We start from the raw sequence: 14039 nt of genomic DNA, 5'->3' as shown, positions 1-14039 counted from the left end.
CCGACTTACAAAGAGGTGAATGTAAAGAAACAGGTAGAAATAGCCTTCACAGTGATGTGATTGGCCTAAGCCGCTTTGGGTTACCTTTCGGAGCAGCCAAAACAGTGCTTTGGAGTAGAAAAAGTGGCCTTTGGAGTAGCCAAAACAGTGTTTTGGAGCAGCATAAGTGGCTTTTAAAGCAGATATTCTAACAAAAATAAAAATATTTGTTTGAAATGCTGGACACGCAAAGGGAACCTTGCTCGCCGAAATAAACCAATTATGGTCAAGTTCGGCCACCTGGGAGTCTTTCATGGTGTAACTGAAATGCCAATGACATGACACATTTCTTTTTGCTTTTCGGAACATTCTGCAAGGCTGGAGCAAGCTTTGCTTTAGCTTAGGGTAGTAATGAATGTCCACTTTCAATGTCTCCAAAGAGACATTGCGACATCCCAGAAGTGTACAGTGCTGTAGGCGTCGCCAAGCAATTCCGAAAAACCGCTTGCCACCGTTTTACTGATTGCCGACGTGCCAGATTTTCGTCAAAAGTAATCAAATGTAAAACAATGAATTGCAAGCGTCCCGGCTGGTGCCTCTGTCGTGCAATTATGTTCGCATCGTTGGTTAGCAAGCACGTGAGGGCAACTCCGGCAGGCTTGCAGGTCACGTGCGTCGTCGCGCGAGCGAAACGGCTGTTCGATCGAAGCCCAATAAAGAGGTTTTCCACCACCACCACCACCGAAACCATGCCTCTCTGTTCCGTTGCCAACTGGTAGCCAAAAGTCTATGCAAAATTTAACTGCCCAGCATGCGACAAAAAAAAGAGTCCAGCGCCGCGCGCTTCCCAGGCCGGCAGGCGAGGTACGAGCTAAACACAGAAAAAAAGAACCTGAGCGCATCGATGCAAGACGTCGCGAGCCAGGGTCCCTTTGTGCAACGACTGAACTCGAGACAAACAAGCGCGCTCTACGGGTTCAGCGTGCAGACATTCCCTTCTTTGCTTCAGCTCACTTCAACTTTTCTTCGCGACACATTTTTCACGTACCGGGGTCCCTCTCGAAAGAAAGCCCACCAAGAGAAACCTAGGTAATCAATAATTCGACACAGCAGTCTTTGAGTTAGAGAGGGATTTTTCTGGCAGCGTATGTTTTAAACAAGAATATGAATGTTGATGAACATGCGGCGGTCCTCATGTTTCAGTTTAGGAAGCTCCATATCTGCAACGTCGTGTGGCCGCTGATTTCAGGAGCAAGAGCTTCAGCTCAAAAAGTTACTCCCGCCGCGCCGAAACATAGTTTCGTTTCACAGCGTCACGTCATGGCTGGTACCCAGTACGCTAGGGTCGCAGCACACACACACGCTAACATCTATCGTTAAAAAAAAAAAAAAAAAAAAAAAAAAAAAAACTCGGGACGAGACTTACGCTTACGAGACGACGAGAGCGTGACAGAAGAGACGGCATGGCGGAAAAAACCATGGAAAAACCAATGGACGATTGATGTAGGGTATTTTGTGTCGGGCAGAGCCGTTTATTGAGAGGTTGGCCATACATTGGTTTGAATAGGCGAGCATCTCAGGGCCATCCACAGGCCGCGAAACAGCCCCTAGCGGTGGTCGTGTGCTCTATATATGTGATGCGACTAATTTGAGCCGTTTTAGCATCGCTAGAGTGAAAAGGTTTAGCTCTCGGTTACTGAAAACTTTGTGCATGTGAGGTTTCAGTCACGCCAATATTCAAGTGTAGAATAAACGAACGTGCACTCCAAACCAGGACCGACTTGCTAGAAACAGCGTCTCAGCTGAGACGGGGAAAGAAAGCAGTGCCAAAGCCAGCGCACGAGCAGAGCGGGACTCCGCGTCTCAAGACGCTCGCGCGCCCCACCCTTTGAACTGTTTTCTTTCAGCCAGTCTCAGGACGCTGTTCTACCAAGCCGGCCCAGAGCAAACAAACATCAGCAGAGCAGACAAAGGCATGGGCACGAGCGCGTGGCTTTGGAAAGTGCCTCCTATGCAGGAGTTCTTGTACAAACAAAAGCATTTTGCTGAGCCATGCTTACGCGCCTGTGCCTTTGTCTTCACTGCCGACATTTGTGAGATGGAATAGAGAGGTCGAGATTGAACGCTTCAGTTTCACGCTTTAAATGTCGTTTGCAATATTGTGACGTTGCGGTCTCCTGATTGGTCGACGCTGTGTCACAAATTTAGTTTACGCTCTAAGCGTGGGGAGAATATTCAGCGCTGGCGGCGGCCTTTGCTTGGCCTATTGGCCAAACTCTCCCAATACACGGCTCTTGTGTCGGGCGGCCGTTTGTGCCACCTAGCTCATGCATGCTCAGTTACGGTACTTAGTTTAAATTCGGTTTTGAAAGGCGTCCAAAATTGGCCCTTTGGCGAAGGCTTGGCGCAGATTACTCATATTTTGGCAAAATGTAGCAGGATGTAGCAGGGTTAGCCCCTTGGTGCAATTGGCGCAGCAATCACATCACTGCCTTCAGCTCGTACCTTGTTCCGTCATTGCTCGCTTGCCTTTGTTACGTTCCCAAGTTTTCTGCGCGGGGCCTCGGGGGCAGGCCAACATGGGCTGTGGGCTTGCAATACACCTTTCCATAAAAATGTATTAGAGTGCGTCCATTGCTGTGTGTGTGTTATTCACACGCAGTTTCTGGCTGGCTGCAATTGCAATCAAGTGCTGGCTGGACTGCGATTTTGCACGTGTGGACTGTGACTTTCGTAAAACGGTGGAAACATCTATAGTCACGCAGGTACAGCCAAGAGGGAGGTGCGCAAACTTAAATAGATTTGAGTGTAGCGCAATATGGCGATGCTGTTTGCTCCGCTATTCCGATGAAGTGACTCTCGCACTCCAGAAAAGCACACAGTAACGGCAGCAGACACAGCCGATGCTACAAGCGCCAGCATGTGGCCTTGAACAGTGCTTGCACTGCGCGAGCGTGCACTCTTGGCAGGGACGCTGAATTCCGGAGTTCTCCCTTGTAGCATCATCTGCGTGTGGACTTAATGAAGCAGGGCGACAGCGAATGGCTTCAAAGAGGTCTGGCAGCAGAAGCATCGCAATGAGAATGCTGTAACAACTGTTTTAAGCTGAAACAAAGTATAACCATGGCAGCGACCTTCGGATACAGAGCTTCGGATTCATTAACGTTCCCTTTGGGCCGGGATGTCCGATGTCAGTGTTGCCAACAAAAACTGCGAGACGGCTGATTTCGACGAGGCTCGTTTATAATTTCAGTTTTGGCGCACCTTACCGCAATTTAGTTCTTATTTATACTTTTGTATCAGTGTGGTACACGAAACATCATTAGGTGCACTATGGTGCAATTGGCGCAGCAGTCCCATCCCTTTGTTCTTAGGTTGCAACAGACTATAGTTGCTTTTTTTTCGGTAACTTTTACCTGTAACGCAGTACTCTTTAATACTGGTAACTTGTAACTGTAACACTTACTTTTTTACTGGGTAACTGTAACTGTTTATGCCCTTACAGTTAGTTTTTTTTACTATATAAATTAGAACCTACTGCTGCGGACATGCTGAAATTGCCACCTTGAAGTATTTATCTCAAAACTCTTCAACGACAAAAAAAAAAAAAACGTGATTATGCATTTAACAAACAAAAAATTGCCTGGTTTAGTCCATGACCGAGAATGGACGGATGATTCAGCACGAAACCAGTAGATGAAGGAAGCAGCACCCGTGGTGGTAGGGGCGGCAAACAATGTCTGTTTCACCGACTTTGGCTCACTCTTCTCTAGTGGGGACCATCTGCGGGTGTCGGTGGTCGAGCGACATGTCTCCGAGTATTCCGTCTGGACTGTGTCTGCACCCCCACTCTCCCTTCCCCTTTGTCGGATATGTCCGTGCTGTCGTTTTTGTACCCAGCTGGTCGCCGTTTCCTCTTCCCTATTCGTTTTCGAGGAATTCGTCCCCATATTGTGCAGAAAGCCGGCGCTTGTTTAACTTATTCATTCCCTTAGGGGCTTCTCGAGTAAGCACGAAGCCAGGTTCAAGTGCAATTGCCTTTTTTTGTTGGTAGGCTCAAGAAACACCCCAATGGAAGGACACTTTGTTGTGAAACCTATGGAGTGCTCCAGATGAAGCGATGATGCGTGTGTGTGGACTGGTCTTCCACGTTTGGCATTTCGGACGAAGACGCCGCGGTGGTCGTCGGACATTCGTGGAGCACCAGAAGGCCTCACTTTGTCTTCTTTTCAGATTTTCCCCTATTTGCTTTCGAAGTCTTTTGACCTGCTATGTTTAGGCCTTCTTCCGAGTATATGCCATAAGGAAATTATGTGATCATCTGTGTCCCTGTTCGTTTCGGAGTGAAAAATAAACGAAAATGTTCACTAACGTGGGCCAATGATGGGCCAATGACTATTTTGAGAAACAGTTGATTCTAAGTTATAACAATTATTGCAAATAAATTATGCACATCAAAATGCTCAAACGGCGAATGACTAAACAAGGCGAATGACTGAGTGGACACGGCAACACCGCCAAGACAATGTCACCAAGCGTGCCATTTTTTGTGCAGATCATCGTTGGATGCTTATCCGCAGCCTTGGACGCAACACCGACTTTATCTGCGGATGGAAACTCCGTTCATCGCCTTGTCATCAACGCATCGCAAGGGCTGCACGTGGCCAGCGTCTTGAGCGCATCTCCGATGGGCATGGTGACGTCATCGCTTCTTGAGGAATCAGCGCCACCGATGGATATAAAAGGAATACCAGCGTCTTCAGGCCTCAGTGGACACGGCAACACCGCCGTGACAATGTCACCAAGCGTGCCACTTTTTGTGCAGGTTGGTGCTCGTAAGTTTGGTTTTCATATTGATCACCTTTGCTTGTTAGTGTTGCCGTGTTCACATGTAGTCCTTGATTGTTTACGTGAGTGTTTCTCAACAGCGGTGCTTTTACTAAAGCTATCCGGATATGTTGAGGAAAACCCCGGACCGATTACGCAAGAAATGTTCAATGAAATGATTCAAACTCAGAAAGAAATCCTGTCTAAGATTTCAGAGATACAAACAAAACAGGCATCGTCCGAAGCAACGATGCTCCAAATGCAGAACAGACTACTGACAATAGAAAAAAAGCTACAAAGGGTTGATGAAACTGAGGCTAGACTTGAAAAGCTCGAACACTCTGTCGGCGGTTGCGACGCCGAAATTGAAACACTTGCCAGGCAAATTGACGAGTTAGAAAATCGTTCCCGACGAAACAATCTTATTGTTAGAGGTAGTAAAGAAGTTAGCAAAGAAACCGAAGAAATTTTACTAAAAAGGGTGAATGATGACGTTTTTTGATAAGATTCTAAATAATAAACTAATCTCTATTGAGCGTATACATAGGCTTGGTTTCAGGTAGGTTTCAGGTAGAGACCGTCCGATTATGCTCAAGGTTTCAGACTTCCGAGATAAACTGGCTATTTTGAAGAACTGCTTCAAGCTCAAAGGTACCCACCCCAATCAGCATCAGTGAAGATTTCTCTAAAAGGGTTGTTGAGATCCGCAAAAACCTGTGGAATTCTACGGCAGAAGAGAGAGGAAGGGGTTCCAAAGTGAAATTAGTATTCGATAAGCTAAGAGTGGACGATGCCCTTTATGCCTGAAATGAAGCCATTAATAAGAGGTTTAAGTGCCATGAGGGTCCCCTCGAGACTCGCATAGAAACCACCCCGGGAGATGAAAATAAGTGACGAAAATTCAAAGAACCTGTGTGCTTCAAGATCATGAACAGGAATGCCAGAAGTATTTTGAATAAAGTCGATGTAATTGAAAGCATAATCTTGGAACATGACCCTGATATCGTCGTAATTACAGAAACGTGGTTGCATAAAGATGTCCTCGACTCTGAAGTAACTCCCCCGAACTACACAATAGTAAGAAAGGATAGAGAAGGAAGAGGCGGTGGAGTTGCTATCATGATTCAAAATAACATTCAGTTTTCTGCTCTTGATGAAGTATGTGACGTTGAAGCATTGTGGATTAAAACTAAGCTCAATAATAGTACCGTCTTCATTGGTGGAATGTATAGGCCTCCGAATTCGCCGGCTGATGTGATGATAAAGCTTCAAACTTATATGGATTTGAATCTACGTCACGAGGACAACATATTACTTTTGGGGGATATTAACTTACCCGGGGTAGATTGGTTATCACTTTCTCCTGGATCGACGGAAGTAGCTAGCTGTGACCAATTAATAGAGCCTGCGTTTTGCTACAATCAAACCCAGGTTGTAACTGATCACACAAGAGTGACTTCAACAAGATCATCAATTTTGGACCTAGTTTTTATATCGGCACGCTTGAAATCGTTTCTTTCCGGCTGTGAAACTATTGAGGGCCCTTCGGATCATAAAATGGTACTTGCGTCTTTTGAAATGACCCCAAATATCACGCATAAATACTCACAAAAGACGTTTCTAAATTTCGGGGCTGCCGATGATGTCAGCATGCTCGATTATCTTGAAGAGTCATTGGATGACCTCACGTTTCTTTTCCAATACAATGCCAGTACTGACACGCTATGGAACTTCTTTACGAACATGACTAAGCAATGCCTCGAGCGGTTTATTCCAAAGTATAATAAAAAAATTAGGAACCAAAACCCCTGGATTAATAGGGAAATAATACATGCAAAAAGAAAACTCAAACGGAAGAGAGCGCGTTCACATTATTCGAATATCAAGGATAAACCATGCATTCACCGCATGAGTCAGGAATTAAAACGGCAAGTAAGGAAATCTAAAGAGAAATTTCACAATGTAACACTTAAAAAATTTCTCAGGGAGGCACCACACAAGTTTGGCGGTGCGTTAATCCCTCGGTCAAATCGCGTAGCACTAGCGATGAAACCAATGATGAAGAGTGCACGGAACAATTTAACACTTTCTTTTCGTCTGTGTTTATTGATGACGATGGAAACTTGCCTAGATTTGTTGACTTTTCAGATAGCCCTCCTATTAAAGATATAGAAATAAACGAGGAAGGAGTTTTGAACCTTTTACTTAATATCAATACAAAAAACAGCCCCGGGCCCCACGGAATTCCAAATGAGTTTTTGAAAAGGTACGCAGTTTGGGTCTCCAAATATCTATCCATGATTATCAAGTCATCCATCAATAATTGTTCTTTTCCTAGTGCTTGCAAATGCGCGAAAGTGGTTCCTATCCACAAGGGTGGCAGTGTGTCTGACGTAAGCACCTATCGGCCCATTTCGCTTGTTAGTACATGTTCGAAGCTGCTTGAACATATCGTATCTAAACATTTAATGGATTATCTCGAAGATTATAAATTATTGTTCCGATCCCAGCATGGCTTTTGGAAGGGACTTTCCACCACAACCCAACTTATCGAAACTGTACATGACCTTTCTTATACGATTAATTGTCGCGGTCAAACTGACGTAGTGTTTTTGGACTTCGCGAAAGCGTTTGATAAAGTGTCGCACTCTAAGCTATTACTGAAAATTTACGTCATTTTTAAAAATTCAGCCGTCACACAGTGGTTTTCATCGTATCTTTCTTCTAGAGAACAGTCTGTAGAAGTTAAGGGATAAGTCTAGCCTTTCACCTGTATCTTCAGGGGTTCCCCAGGGGAGTGTTTTGGGTCCCCTTTTGTTTTTAATATTCATAAATGATCTGCATAAAGACATAACCGTTCCAATCAGACTATTTGCAGATGACTGTGTGATATACCATAAAATAGAAACTCCAGATGACCAGGACAAACTAAATCGTAATCTACAAAAAATTCAACAATGGTGTGATGATTGGCAGATGGTGTTAAATCTTGGAAAATCAGTCTTCATGTCAGTATCTAGAAAAAAAAATATTTTAGCATACAACTATCACATTGATGGCGTCGGAATTAAAAGAGTAAAAGAGCATAAGTACCTAGGTTTAGTATTTACACCAGACCTACGTTGGAATACCCACATTGATAAAGTCTTTCTTAAGGCCAACAAAGCACTATGGTGCCTCAGGCGAAACCTTACTAGTGCAACTCCGGAAATAAGAAGCCTGACTTATACAGCTCTGGTAAGACCGATTATTGAGTACGCGAAAATTGTGTGGGATCCACATACTGTAACAAACTGCCATAAATTGGAAAAAATTCAGCGACTTGCTTCCAGGTTCATGTTTAACAAATTCGGCCAAGCATTTTCTCCTACAAAACTATGTGAACTCGCAAATCTCCCAACTTTGAAATCGAGGACCAAGTACGAAAGATTGAAATTCCTTTTCCAAATTATACATAACTTTATAAAGATCAACAAATCGGATTACTTCGAAATCAGCACTAACGAATCCATCTGTACGAAATGATTGTTTTAAATTCAGTTTTTTCCCTAGAACCATCAAAGAGTGGAATATGCTGCCCGATTCTGCTGTCTCGTCAACATCCCTTAATGCCTTTTTAGAAAGTATACATAATATTGTCGAATGTGACAGTCGTGAAAAGCCGTATTCGTACAAATACTGACCAAGTTTCAGCTTTCTTGTGAAATGTTAATACCTGTGCTGCTTTCAGTTTTGTAACTTTTTCTTGTGCGCGTTTAAGTGTATGAAGCGGTCTTGTGCAATCCATTGTCTTGTTTAATTACTCTTTGTATAGTGGTTACTTTCATCTTTTATTTTTGTATACCCACAGCTGTAATAGCATAATGGGCTGACAGTATTAATAAATGAATGATTGATTGAATGAATGAAAGAAACACCCTTTGGGTTTAAATTTTTCTAATCTCAGTTGACCAAAATATTGTTTTGGTTTGTGATTTCTGGAGTCCATTTTTGTACTGTAACGAGAAAGTAACGGCGTTACTGTTTTTGCAGTAACCGTAAGACGTTACTTTTGGAAGACGGGAACCGCAACTGTAAGAGAGTTACTTTTTCCCCCTAGGTATCTGTAACACTGTTACTTCTTGCTGGTAACGTGCCCATGACTGCTCCGATACTCTGCCGGAGCCGCATTTGCTTCATCAAATCGTCATTTATCTCGCGGTAATGTAATTCCAACTTTAACAATAAAGTACTAAAAAAACGACTTACTTTTGATCATTTCTTGTCGACTCGCTGACGACCAAAACCCGGGTCATCGCTGACAGGCGATGACTCGCGGCCGAATCGATTAAAGAATCCGATCGCAGATGGTGGTCGTGGGACCCGAGAGATCAGTGGACCCGATCCCCGAGTTCCTTCGCGCGTTTCCTACCCGGGATGCCCGGGATGCGAACAAAGTGAAAAAAAGAAAGAAAAAAAAAAAAACTCTTCATAGGACAAAATAAAAGCTACAGACGAACAACAGTAGCAACGACTGTAGCCAAGCCAAAACCAAGCTAAGAAACGGATTGCGAGCCAGCAGAAACCGAAACCAAAATAAATACAATTTTAGGGGCGTACGTTTTGGCCTCTAATAAAACAAGTAATTGAATCTGGCGTAGTTTCGCGTCATCTGGTGCAAAATGGCAAATTCGTTCCACCCCTGCTTACGCCAGAGAGTCATGCATTGCGTCGGAGGTTTGGGAAAGTTACGTGGATGACGTCATGCCCCCCCCCCCCCCCCCCCAACGTGAGTGCGCGAGGGCGCGAGCAGCGCGAGTGTGGCCACACGGGGCCAGGCCGAGCGAGACTTAATGCGCCACGTGCTACCTCTCACGCCAGCCAGCGTGGTTAAAGTTGGTAAAGTGGTTAGAGCTGTTGCGTAGCGGCAGCAGCGGCAGTTTTGTTTCTCTTCGGAGTCAAACGGCGTTTCAGGTGTCGCTCTTCCTTTGAATAAGTCGCACCGTGGGGCCCGGAACAATGACAGCACGTGCTTCCTTGCCGCATATGTGGTAAGTATTACATAGTACCTCTTTATAGTGCTGCGGAGTCGCCGCTCTCTAATGATTCCGGAATCAATCCGCATTTTCGCGGCCTCAGAATGAAACGGGAATGGAGTGGCGGCAGCGCTGGAAGGTATGGGCTTGGTTCTTATGCAAGCTGTGTCGATTATCATTTAGGGCCTACGGGCCGATGACGCAATTCGCTTGGGCATGGTAAGCGACTTTCGAAACAGCATCATTGCACTGGAGCTGACTGACGGCTTGATTGTCTCCTATTCCTAACGAGGCAGAGGGCTGCGGAACCTTCACCTTCACTGGCTTATCCGCCGACGATGGATGTGGCCCGTCCTCGTGGCGTCACTTCCTCTACTCCCGGCCGCCATGAGGTACTGAGAGGTGGACGCTGCCGCCGCCGCCGCACGTGCGCCGCACGGAATTATCGCTACGGATACTGTACCGCCCGCACAGCGCGATGGCGAAAGCCACTCGCCATGAGTTCTGCCTTTCTATTTCGGTGAGCTTGTGGGCCCCAGAAGGGCTCGGTATGAGTCTAAAGTGAGGATGTGCGACGGCGTCGATCCGTACGCGCTACGCGTCGGCGCGGACGCCATGCGGACGTGCAGCCAGGCGCGACGCACGTGAACATAGTGGCACTGGATGCCCCTAACTATTTCACGAGTGGGTGGGTGAAGAGCCTGACAGCGATGCGGCCCCCATCGAAGCGTATCGTCGTGCTGAGCGAGGCGAGTTGACAGGCAATAAAACAAGTCTTTATGAGAGTGCCAACTCCGGCAAACAACGATACGCGGCAGGCACATAATGGAGGGTTGACGAGTCTTTATTGTCAAAAACTCGGAGGACTAAACTAAATACTAGGTTCGGTGACGTACACGCTTCCGGTTGAATTGCCTTTTCAGAGGTAGTGTTCGTGCGAGGTGAAGAAAGATCGGCCGCTGGCGTCTGCTGGCATTAAGTAAGGACGACCTCAGCTTCTCTTCCAACGGCGTAAAGAAAGGCGCTCACCCGTGTTCCCGCGTTGCGCAGGTGAGGTCCCGATAAGATGCTGTAGCGCTCCCACGTTGCAATCCAACATTTCCAATTGCTTGTGTCGTAGTCGAGCATTTTCGAGGTAGACTTCCCGCCATTTTCGCCATTGTGCTCCAGGCGGCGGTTTTCTCTTCTGTCTGGTTTTTCCTGGGTGCCCACCGATCGCTGAACTGCATCATTCTATCCTCGAAGTTCATCGCTGCCACCATGGCGTGTGTGCAGTTGGGTCCAAAGGAGCGCAGATATGGTTTTGACATTTTCGTGTCTATCAGTACGCCAACTTCGGCAATGGCGTCCCTTCTCTACCGCGTCCGTCCGACGTTGGTTCGACGTACCTCGCATATGCAGCGCTATGTGTCAACAGCGCGTACCACTAATCCGCACCGGCAGGCCACAGCGGCCGGCGAGCTGTGATTGCCCAAAAGATCAATTTATTTATGAAAAAGGAAAAAAAATACTCTAGGTATTTAAATAAATGTTTTAATACATTTTTATATATGCACTAAATGTTCATTTAGGTAAACACGTTTTATGCCACTAATTATATTTTCCGATTAAAAAAATGGAGTTACTTACAATTTAATTACTTTTTTTTTATAAATGCATGAAGGTACCTAGTAACCTAATTATATTTTCCGATTAAAAAAAATGTAGTTAATTACAAATTTTATTGCTTTTTTTATACATAAAGGTACCTGGTAATTAAAAATTTCCCTATTTGTATAAATCTAAAAATGCAAGTCTTTTTAGTTTTCTTCATTAGCAAAGGTCAATACACCCCCAACTTGTCAAAATTGGTGCCCCATGTGAACTGGGAATGGAAAACCATTTGAGCTCCGACTGCGCATTGCTTCAACCAGTTAATTAAATCCCTAACTGGTCCCAGTTTACTCCCACTCGTTCCCCAACTGCGCATGGTCAAACCAGTTTACTCCCAATTGGAAATGGTTCAAACCAGTTGACCCTTTAGCTGGTTCTTCCCAATTGACACCAGCTACCGTAAAATTCGAAACAAACTCTCCCGCCCTCAAAACCGTCAGCTCTATCTGCTTCCGCCAACAGCCGCCGGAGGAGGAGGGGGACAGGGCCGTACGGGTATGGCCGGACCTGGATGAGACTTTCCTCCTTTCACCATGTTCGCACCGCGCCCGCCAGCACGTGGTCGCGCGGTTGCGAGCGGATGAGTTCTCGCTGCTCACTGATGGCTCTAAAGAGAGATTTTCACCGGAACCCCGCACCTACCCGATCAACGTCACTGTGCATGTGACCCAGAAGACGACGTACAAGTTATGAGGTGGCAAAAAACCTGGATCTTTTTCATATTTTTTAAATAAAAACTAGGGTATCCAGACAAAATCTGTTTTTTGTAGTTCACTTCAGAAGTGTCAGGCCTCAACTTGCACAATTATTTAGGCAAAGCCCTGAAATTGTTGCACAGCTCCTTTAAAGAGTGGGTCGTCAGCGATTTACTGAACACCGGCGTGCCATTACTTAGCTTTCGTCGAAGTTCGGCTTTCCTGTTGTTTTGCTGTAGCGAAATGTCAAAATTCTTGTCCCATTCCCGTATCCGGTCGAGCTCGGAAGCGTCGAGACATCTGGTGTACTTTTTTTCCGTTTTCACGATGCCATTGGACGTTCTAGATTTTCTTTGCCACTGTGTAGGAATGCATTAGCCCACCTGACACCGTCAAAAGAAGCGACAATGTTGTGTATCGATCGGGCTGCAAAGTAGAACTGGATCCTTGGGCTGAGTTTGGCAGATTAGTGTTGCCTGGGAGTGATCCGTGATAAGGGTGCAGAGCAGCGAGGGGGGGGGGGAGGGGGTTGCTTTCACGGAACGGTGCAGAAATGTGAATTTAGAAAGGGGAGGGGGGGGGGGGTCGGGCTGGCTTGCTCGGAATTTTACGGTAGTCCCAGTTGAAACCACTTGAGATTACAACTGGTCCCAGTTAGATATTTTCGCCCGGGGACTAAGAAATGTGCTTGTACTTACTGCATTAGAATTTGCAGCAGCTTAGCTGTGTAAACTCGGCACCGCCACCTCAAAATCATCAACACTGGTGTGCTACAAATGCTGCACAATTACAGAAACGCAGCGAGAAAGGTAAACGCACGACCTGCAGCGTGATGCTACCAGACATCAAACGCTGCCTTGGCCACTATAGCACTTCGCACAGGGTGCGAACAGAAGCATCTAGCAATCCACATACAGTTGAGCAACGTACTTTTTACCGGTAACGAAGTGACGACCGCAGACATGGGTACTTCCAATGTATGTGAGCCTGTCTGTATAGTCCCTTATGTGCCCACTTTCTAAATGTTTAAAAATCACTAACACGCTCAAATACTACAAGTTTCAGCCAGAGGCTTTGGCGTTTCTCGGACAGCAGCTTTGTATGCTCACACTATCGCATTATCACCTTTAGTGAATGGTGCTGCCCTACATTTCGCTCTGTGTTACTGTGCTGTGCAGAGGACTTGCATCTGCTTCGGGAGCCGAATATAGCACACATGGGCATGACTGCACCACTGCAACCGTGACCGCACAGCAGAAGAAACGTGCACTGTTGGCATCGCAAACGCTGTAGCGACGCGGCCAACGCTGCTGGCGCCGATCCCGAAACTATGTCAGTACCTGGTAATGGCGCTGAGATATCCCATAAGCCCCGACTGAGATGTCAGTGAGACCTATGTGTATGGTGACCATACTCCTCAAAGTCGAAAGCGGGACAACAAGGGGAGGGGAGAGTGAAGGGAGGGCAAAGCAAGACAGAAAGAAAAAACCTATTACTATAAAGCGAAAACACACTTTTCTGGGGCTTTAGCTGAATAGTTGAGTACACACACACTTTTCTTACACGTTCTGCAAAACCTACGCAAGCCAAATGTAGTACTATCAAAAGCTGCCCCGTATACACATCTGTGCAAACAAAACTTCTTACTAAGTGGAGCCACACAAGACGCTAAAAATCATACTCTATTGGAGATAACATTTTTATTCTATATGTGCTTATTCAAATACTGTCATGACTCGATGTACTGACTTCACGAGCAAGTTGTCCACAAAAACAAGACATTTGTCTATGTTCAGATAGAATGACAGTAGAAATGAACCTCTAAAACGGGACTGTCCCTGCCAAAACCAGCCTGGTCACCCTATCAGTA

Source organism: Ixodes scapularis, unplaced genomic scaffold (genome assembly GCF_016920785.2).
Source record: "Ixodes scapularis isolate PalLabHiFi unplaced genomic scaffold, ASM1692078v2 PGA_scaffold47__10_contigs__length_4178495, whole genome shotgun sequence".
NCBI classification, from domain to species: domain Eukaryota; kingdom Metazoa; phylum Arthropoda; class Arachnida; order Ixodida; family Ixodidae; genus Ixodes; species Ixodes scapularis.
Note: the sequence above shows the minus strand (reverse complement) of the source record.